Raw genomic sequence first — 10229 nt, forward strand, 5'->3', positions numbered from 1 at the left:
CACATGTAAATTTATCTGTAAAAATTTTATTAGTAAAAATAATATTATCTATAATAATAAATTTAAAAATACTTTTAGCACTAAACCAATGTATTTTGTATTAAAATATATATAGAAATAAAAATCACTAAATAAATATTTATTTAAATTGCATTCTTATTTTTGACATTGTTATTAACAACTAACAATAAGAACCACTAGCCCTTTCCAACTCAGCATTAAACGAAGTTGGATATGTTAGAGCACGGAAATATTCCTTTTTGTTTATTTAGCATTAATTAATTAAGGGAGGGAGAAGGTGAGTTGTGGCCCTAAATAGGACAGCTCCCTCCCAACCATGCAGCCAAATCTTTAATATTCCCCAAACAAAAACAAATTAAGATGCGGAAAGGAGAAGAGAAGGAAGAAATATGAGAGAGAGAGAGAGAGAGAGAGAGGAAGGAAGGAGTTCGCCACTTCAGACATCATATCGCTTCAGACTTTTGAGAGTTCCGAGGCACATGCTGCCCTCCACATGTTATTTGCCGTCACTAAATTCTTTTCCTTCGCCTTACGTGCTGCCACGTGTTCCTCTACATGCAAATCTTCAACCCCCTTTATCTCCAAAATAAAATAAAAATATATCTAACACAAACTTTTACTTTTTTTTTTTAATGTAAAAAATTAAAAAAATCCCAATTACAGATTTTTTTTGTTCTGCACCACCATACCTAATTTATAAAATTGATATATTATAAAATTAATATTTTTTTTAATTTATCAGACACGAACCCTAATCCCACACCCAACACTCCCCTTGTTGTGCTCGTTGTCTTATTTTTTTGTGTCGTCTCACCCCATATAACATCTCTTTCCATAAAATTTGTGTCAAATAACATAAAATTACTCGATGCAGACAATAAATCAATCCTTATCTTCTTTAAAACTTACAATTAATCTTGACTTGATCAAGATATATTCAAAATAGAGAGACAATCAATTGCATAATTTTGTATAAAGATACAGTCGTATCTATAATCTCTCGTTATCCCAATTTTCTAGACTCTTGCGATAAATTATTTGTTCTAACACCATGGTTAAATTTTTATACCAATGTTATTAAGAATGTATTAGTATAATAATAAATTTTCAGGAAACGTGCTTAATGCTTGAAAACATAGGAAATATGAAAATCTATTAAAAAAACTTTTAGCCAAAAAGATCTAAAGGAAAAGACAAAAGAATATCGACCTGTGCTTGGCCAAAAACATAAATATCCTGTAATAATTGTTTTTTTTTAAAAAAGCTATCATAAGTTCAGAACCCTATAAACCATTCAATTTCTTTTATCTGCTGCCAAATATATGTTTATCACTGAAACAAAGGTTAGTTATTTAGTAACTAATTGGACTTTGTTAGCATGGCAAATGAAATTATGAAATTAATTAGTAGTCTAATTTGCGATTAATTTGGAAGAGTTTAATTACTATGGTATTTTATGTTATCAGAAGGAAAGGAAAAGGAAATAAACAACTTAATTTTATGACTAGTGCAAGTTTTGATTTATAATGATCATCAAGGGAGTTAGCGTGCAAGAATATACTAATATCTAGCTCTAAAAACATATCTTAAATGGTTAAATGAGTAATATGTCGGTATCAATTCAACGAGTTACAAGTTCGATCCTCGCCCTAAATAAGGGTTAAAGGTCTAATATGCGATTTATCTCTCATGATGTAATCGAGAGCACGAATATTAAGAATTGTACAATAATGGTCATTCCAAAAATATAATAATATCTATATGTATCTTATAAGTCTACGTGGGTTTCCCGATCAATGAATGTAGAGGGATGGAGATTATTTAATTGGACTTTGCTAAATGGTTAGATTCTATTAAGATAGAAACTATTTGATGCTTGTTTTATATTATTTTAAAGATATTTAATAAAATAAAAAGATAATTTTAATCTTATAAAAAATTTAAAAGTTGTGATGAAAAAAGGTATTGTTGGTAAATAAAGTGATAAATGACATAATTATCTTAATATTAATAATTGAAATGACAAAAAAATATAATTATATTTGAATAGATTCTATTTAAATACATTTATTATATTTAATTATCTTTATTTATGTTATACGTATTTCCTGTATCACTCTTTATGGGCCAGACTCGATCTAATAGATCGGCTTAATCGCCCAGAGCCTAGAAGGTCCAGGCGATTTTGTCAAAGAAAGTCTATACACCATCAAAATTCGAAACTCATAAAGCGAGTTCCTTGAGAACTTCCGGTGAAGCCCTTAACGAGCTCTTAGTGATCAACTGGCGAGCTCCCAGTAAAACTCTCAGTTTACTGGATCATCTAGATCGCTGGTCTAAAAACCTCCAGCTCGCATAAATGGCAAAGCTGCTGATAAATCAGAGGTAAGGTTCATTTGCTTTATCTACAACAGCCCATGCCCCTCGTAATGAGGATCCCACTTCCGATTTTTGTATAGATGATAAGGATTGTTTGTCTCCCGTTATATTATCTTTATATTTCTATATGTTATCCAAATTGTAAAGACCTTTCATTATAAATAAGAATTAGAGATATCATGAGGGATACAAGGAGAATAATCAAACACTGCCATTCAAAAAGAATAATCAGAGTGCGGTCGTGGAGTAGGCATTATTTTGGCCGAACCACATGAAAATTGTTTGTGTTCATTCATATCTGGGATATTTGTTTTCTTCTTCTTGGCATTTCGGATTGACTCACTGTAGCGCAAAACGAATCACGGTCGACTGAAATTGAACGTCGATAATTTCATTTTTTTTAATATCGGTTGAACAATTTATACGATCACATATTTTTAATTTTTTGACGTAATCTAACACCCCACATCAATACTTGCCAAATTTTGCGAGCAGAAGAGCAATAACAATCTAACTATTAAATTAAAAGGTGCCTCAGAAATTGAAAAGTCCCGAATGACTGAATAATACTTGTATTTCTAAGTTGATATTTATAGTGATATTTTATTAATTAATTATCAATATATTTTTTAATAAATTATTAATTTAAGTGAGGGGTATATTAATAATTTAATCAAATAATAAATATAAATATTTGAATAAATTACTAATACACCCATCACTTAAATGATTTAATGATAAGTGCATTTATAAAGATAAAGGAAGATCACTTTCATTTTTTAAATATCGGAAATGTTTATGCCTTTTGTCAAATCTTAAGATGTTGAGTATAATTTAGGGTTTTAGGATGTTAATTGCAATTTAGAGTATAATTCAAAATGTAAGGTATAATTATTTATCTATAAAAAGCATTTGGAAAAAATACACCAAGTTTAGCATAATTATAATAATAATTTTCTCTTTCATTAGAAATATTACATATAGACTCCCATGGAAATTAAAATTAGTGAATACCTATTATTACAAGTAATTTATTTTAAATATTAAAAATGTTCCTGTATTTAAAATAAATCTTCGTATGTGTCTATCACTAACACTTGTTTAGACAATAGTGGTAATGATTCGTCTCCATGAGCATAGCCCAACTGTAATGACCCATAATTAAGATTTAAATTAATTATTCAATTATCAAGGTAATTTAATTTAAAAAGGAATATTAATTAATGATAATAATAATAGTCAACCATAGTTGTTGTGGGGATTCTGTGTATGTAATATAAATATAGGTTGTGAGGAGTAATAGTATGTTAAGAATAAATCATTAACAATTATAATTTTAAGTGTAAGAATAAGTTATAATCAAGCAGCATAATGATAATGTATTATGAGATTAAGGAGTTGGAGGGTAGCAGTGCGTGAAGTGCTGTAACTTAACGAAGGAAACTCAAGTTAACAATTAAAATAAGTGAATGGGTATACTATTATCTAGGTGCTTAGTAGATCAAGTGGCGCATGCGCATTGGGGCTGGGATTTGGATGCAGGACCGAGCATATGAAGAAGGGTTGACTGCTGCTGACTTCGCTGGAAATTATTTTCAGCTAATTAATGATGGAACGGTGCCGTTTTTCTTGAGGCGGTGGCCTCCCAGCAGCTGCTCCAATGGCTGCCACGTGACTCCCTCCCTTCCACTCCTTTTTGCACAAATTTAAAGCCCAAATTGGGCGTTTTTAATGCAGCGAACAGTGAGCAATTTACAGAAAATTCAGCGAGCTCGCGATCGTGAATTTGAGAAATTTGGGCTTTCAATCAGGATTAAATCAGGTTTAATCAGCGATTTAATTAGTCAGGTATGTAGCCTAGCTAGTAATTAATATTCTGTACGGTCAGAATTTCGTTTTGCGTCTAATTTTATTAATTTTGACAAATAATTGGGATATTGCAGTTTGTATAATTTTTACTGCTTTTGGACCCAACGAGCCTAAGGATATCTCTGATAAGGCAAGTTCTTCTTACCTATCTCGTCGTTTCTTTCGTTGGCGATTTATTGGTCCTCCATTCGTTTGTTTCGGCTATTAATTAATTATGAAGTTTTTAAACGGTTAGTTTAAGATTTAATTTATTAAATGGATCTCATGGGTTTTATTCGTTGGTTGCCTACGGGGGTTTGTGCCACCCCCTGCCTGTTGGGAATGATGCCGTACTCACCCGGGGCTAGGTTCTTAGCGGTTCGGGTATTAATTGGATTTTTGGTTATTTTCTGGCTGGAGCGGTTGTGCAGTGGGGGTTAGGAGCGGCGGTTTGGTGACGGAGTGACTATCGTACGGTCTACCTTAGGCCGCCGACGAGTCTCTCCTACCCACTGATCGTTGACCGGTGCCAGGCACTGCTGACTAGCTTAGCCATTATGTGATTATAGCATACCTGCTTATATTTTATTCTCGTTGCATGTTTTGATGTGCACATGGGTACGGGCTGCATGTTGGGATTAACATGATTTGGTTATGCTTGGTCACGGGCATTTTAGCTTGACTAGGATACATCCAGCACGGGCATATGCATTGCGTGTGGCTTACTATGTGGGCGGAGCATGGCCTGATGCCTGGATGTATGGGCGCCTTGTATCATGTTGATGCTCAATACGCCATTGCATTTTATGTGCATTGCATGGATACTGGTATTATTTAGTTCTCGGACGGGAGTACCGTTCCGAGGGAGCCTTTGGCTCGGCTGTCGGGAGTACCGGCAGGGATACAGGTGACGGGAGTACCGCCCCGGGACAGTGCGCACAGGTTTGTTGAGGATATTGTTGCCTTTCAGGGCAGCGGCAAGTTGGTATGGGACTTGGGTGCCAGGTGTCTTGTTTGGGCCCCAAGGACCGGTATGTGCTCTTACTATACTGCACTATTGTGTTGTAGTGTTTCATGACTTGTGTGTACTTGTGGGGCTGTGTTTGGGATGGTCTCTTCTTTTATTTATAGCCTTTCATTTCTTATAAACTTGCTGAGTCTTGCGACTCACCTTGCTTTCCATCATTCCAGGTAAGGGTAAAGCAAAGGCCGAGGGAGAGGATCGCGCCACCTAGTAGCCAGCCGTGTTGGTAAGGTGTACAGTTAGCTGCCCCCGTCATCTCTGATGTTTTGTTAGAGTCGCTGTCTTTTATTTTTGACTGTGCCAGGTTATCATTTGTACCTCCTATTGTTGGCACAGGGTCTGAATGTATTTTTATATACTCCATGACCGCTGTATCAGCGGGGTGCTTGTGGGCATGCATGTTTACCGTTTTGCTTCCGCTGTTAAATTTCTTATTTATGCATGCCAGGGTATTTTTGTCTTTTATCTATTTCTCTTCCCTTCTGTGAGCGCACTCGTTCGGATAGACCGGGTGGTTGGGATATCCGAGCGGGGGTGCTTACAATGTTGGTATCAGAGCGTCATTAAGTCAATTTGGGGGACAAGTAACTGTACACCAAGGCTGTTAGGTAGAGTTAGAGCGTTAGATCATGTCCTTAATTTCGAAATACGTTCTAATTAATTATGGTTGTATAGATATCATGGACGCACGACGTGGGCGGGGTCGTGGTACACCGCCAGCACGAGGTAGAGGACACCTTGTCCCTACTCCGGAGGTTCAGGCTACAGGTGCGGGAGAGCAGAGACAGCCAGGGCCACCAGATATGCAGGAGACATTAGCGGGTATTTTACGAGCGGTAGATGTACTGGCAGCATCTCAGTTGCGACAGGAGCGCAGACATGATGATAGGACCGCTACGGCCCAGGCGTCGCATTCAGGTACGTCGGGAGCAGGGGACGGTTCAGGTGCTACAGTGCTTAGAGATTTTATGGCCCTGCGACCACCAGAGTTTAGTGGAGGCGCTGATGCGACGGTGGTTGAGGATTGGTTACTAGCGGTGGAGAAGCATTTGAGATCCATAGACTGTGCAGAGGCCCACAGAGTTCGGCTGGGGACTTTCTTGTTACGAGGTGACGCCGAGCGGTGGTGGGAGACCACCAGACAGAGATATGGCGATGGAGGTCCGACATGGGCACAGTTCGTCGAGGCGTTCAATGAGACCTATGTACCGGCTTGGATCAGAGAGCAGAAGGTGTTTGAGTTTATCGAGTTACAACAGGGCAGTAAGACAGTTACACAGTATGAGACTGAGTTCGTGGCATTGTCTCGTTATGCTCCTGAGTTAGTGACCCCTGAGTCGCGTCGAGTTAGCAAGTTTCAGAGGGGGTTACGACCAGAGATCCGTCATGCCATGGCTGGTATTGAGGCCCCTGACTTCCCTACGGCTGTTCAGCGAGCCCACGCGGTGGAGATGGATCGATTAGAGGCCCGAGTAGAGCAGTTAGTCTTGAAGGGTGCAGGGAGCAGCAGTAAGAAGAGGAAGTGGGATACAGGCAGCCAGAGTTCGGGGTTTCCACAGTGCCGACAGTGCGGGCAGAGACACCAGGGGCAGTGTCCGGAGGTACGTCGGGATGTATGTTATCGCTGTGGTCAGCCAGGGCATTTGAAGAGAGACTGTCCACAGGTGCCTAGACCGACTACACCAGCCCCACCAGCTACACCGGCCACAGGGCAGGAGATTATTTGTTTTCGCTTTGGACAGAGGGGCCACCGAGCGAACAGGTGCACCCAGCCAACACAGAGTAGAGGGCCACGGACTGGAGGTGTGGGGCCCAGACCAGCTCAGAGACAGTCTGCACCTAGGGCGCAGGGTTCAGGAGCGCCATTACCTCTTCCAGCGGCACAGCGCCCGGGACCTACAGAGAGAGTTCAGATGCAGGGACAGGCATTTGCAGTGTCAGCGGCCGAGGCAGCTGAGAGCAGTGATATAGTGCAAGGTATACTTTCTCTCTATGGCCATGACGTACGTGCCCTATTTGATACAGGTTCCACCCACTCTTTCATAGCACCCCATTTGTTGCATAAGATCCCAATCCCGTGTAACCCCTTACCATATAATTTATCTATTTCGACACCGGGAGGGACGGTGTTGTTGGGGAGTGAGATGGTCAGGGATTGCGAGATAGGGATTTACGACCAGGTATTTGTGGGGGATCTTGTTGTTTTGGCGATCCAGGATTTTGACTTACTGTTGGGTATGGATTGGCTCTCTCGACACTATGCTTGGGTTGATTGTCGTCGGAAGGTAATTTCATTTGAGCATCCGGGGAGACCAGTTGTTACATACCGGGGTGTGAAGCCAGTGGTGACTACACCGATGATATCGGTTATGCACGCCGAGAGACTTATTCGACGTGGGTGTGAAGCCTACTTTGCGTTCGTGACCGTGATAGCGGGGGAGAAGAAGGAGTTGGCTGCCTATCCTGTGGTGCGAGACTTTCCAGATGTGTTCCCAGATGAGTTACCGGGACTACCACCACACCGAGAGATTGATTTTGCAGTCGATCTGATGCCAGGTACGCAGCCTATTTCCAAGACTCCTTACCGTATGGCCGCCAATGAACTGAAAGAACTCAAGGTGCAATTGCAAGATCTTTTGGAGAAAGGTTTTATTCGGCCGAGCACATCGCCATGGGGGGCCCCAGTATTATTTGTGCGCAAGAAGGACGGGTCTATGCGACTTTGTATAGATTACCGACAGCTTAATCAGGTAACAATTAAGAATAAGTACCCTTTACCCCGTGTGGATGACTTACTAGATCAATTGCGTGGTGCATCAGTGTTTTCCAAGATAGACTTGCGGTCAGGTTATCATCAAGTGCGAGTCAGAGATGAGGATATTACGAAGACCGCATTTCGTACATGTTACGGCCATTATGAGTTTGTGGTCATGCCATTTGGGCTGACCAATGCACCTGCAGTGTTCATGGATCTGATGAATAGGGTATTCAAGGAATATTTGGATTCTTTTGTCATAGTTTTCATTGACGACATCCTAATTTACTCACCGAGCCCTGAGGTACACGAGGCGCATCTGAGCGTGGTTCTGCAGAAGCTCAGAGATGAGCAGTTATATGCCAAGTTTTCAAAATGTGAGTTTTGGCAGACCCGAGTGGTATTCTTGGGACACGTGGTCTCAGGAGAGGGTATCTCAGTAGACCCAGAGAAGACTAAAGCCGTGATGGATTGGCCGAGACCAATGACAGTGACAGAGATTCGGAGTTTTCTTGGCCTTGCCGGGTATTATCGACGGTTCATAGAGGGTTTTGCACGGCTTGTATCGCCCTTGACGAAGCTGACAAGGAAGGGCGCCAGATTTATTTGGGATGAGTCTTGCGAGAGATCATTCCAGGAGTTGAAGCGGCGGTTGACTTCGGCGCCAGTACTGACGATACCCAGGAGTGGTGAGTTATTTACTGTTTACAGTGATGCCTCATATGCAGGGTTGGGATGTGTTTTGATGCAGGACGGCCGAGTAAATGCTTATGCATCCAGACAGTTGAAGAGGCACGAAGAGAATTATCCCACACATGATCTGGAGTTGGCGGCTGTCGTGTTTGCCTTGAAGATTTGGAGGCATTATCTTTATGGTGAGAGAGTCCAGATATATACAGATCACAAGAGTCTCAAGTATTTATTTTCTCAGAAGGAACTTAATATGAGACAACGCCGTTGGTTGGAGCTGCTTAAGGACTATGATTGCGAGATCCTCTATCACCCAGGTAAAGCCAATGTGGTAGCAGATGCACTGAGTCGCCGTGGAGCATCAGTTGCAGCTACGATGGTGTAGGAGTGGTTCTTACTGGAGCAGAGGAGCGATCTTACTATCTCTGTGGCACCAGACAATCCTACACTCTGTTGTGCTGCCATGAGTATCCATTCAGATCTAGAGGGTCAGATTCGCGATCGACAACGACAGGATGTGGAGCTTGGCGAGATTATGGCTGATATGGAGAGATTTGGCCCATTGGGGTACAGCCAGAGGGATGATGGTTTGCTATTATTCCATGGGCGGATTTGTGTGCCGAGTGACGGTGATATCAGGCAGAGGATCCTAGAGGAAGCTCATCGTTCTCCCTATACTATCCATCCTGGAGCGACGAAGATGTGTCAGGGCTTACGACGTCAGTATTGGTGGAGCGGCATGAAGAGGAGCGTAGCAGAATTTGTATCGCGATGTTTAGTGTGCCAGCAGGTTAAGGCTGAGCACCAGAGGCCCGCAGGATTGTTACGACCTTTATCTGTGCCGGAGTGGAAGTGGGAACGCATAGCTATGGATTTTGTCTCAGGATTGCCACGATCCAGCCGGAGGTACGACTCGATATGGGTAATTATTGATCGGTTGACTAAATCAGCGCACTTCTTACCTGTCAAGAAGACCTATCCTATTCATCGACTGGCCAAGCTATACATTGATGAGGTGGTGAGACTGCACGGAGTCCCAGCTAGTATTGTGTCAGACAGGGATCCTCGATTTACCTCACGATTTTGGGAGGCGTTGCAGAGTGCTATGGGGACTCAGCTGACTTTCAGTACAGCCTTCCATCCTCAGACTGACGGGCAGTCGGAGCGGACCATTCGAACTTTGGAGGATATGCTCCGCGCCTGTGTACTGGATTTTCATGGGAGCTGGGATGACCATTTGTCGTTGGTGGAGTTTGCTTACAATAATAGCTTCCAGGCCAGCATTGGGATGGCACCATTTGAGGCATTATATGGGCGGCCGTGTAGGTCACCGCTTTGCTGGACCGAGACTGGGGAGCGAGCGTTACTTGGACCGGAGTTGGTGGAGCAGACGTCAGAAAAGATCCAGTTGATTCGGGCTAGGATGAAGGCAGCTCAGGACCGTCAGAATAGTTATGCTGATAGACGACGCCGAGATTTGGAGTTTGATGTGGGTGATCATGTTTTCCTTCG

Source organism: Diospyros lotus, chromosome 3 (assembly GCF_014633365.1).
Source record: "Diospyros lotus cultivar Yz01 chromosome 3, ASM1463336v1, whole genome shotgun sequence".
Taxonomy (NCBI): Eukaryota; Viridiplantae; Streptophyta; class Magnoliopsida; order Ericales; family Ebenaceae; genus Diospyros; species Diospyros lotus.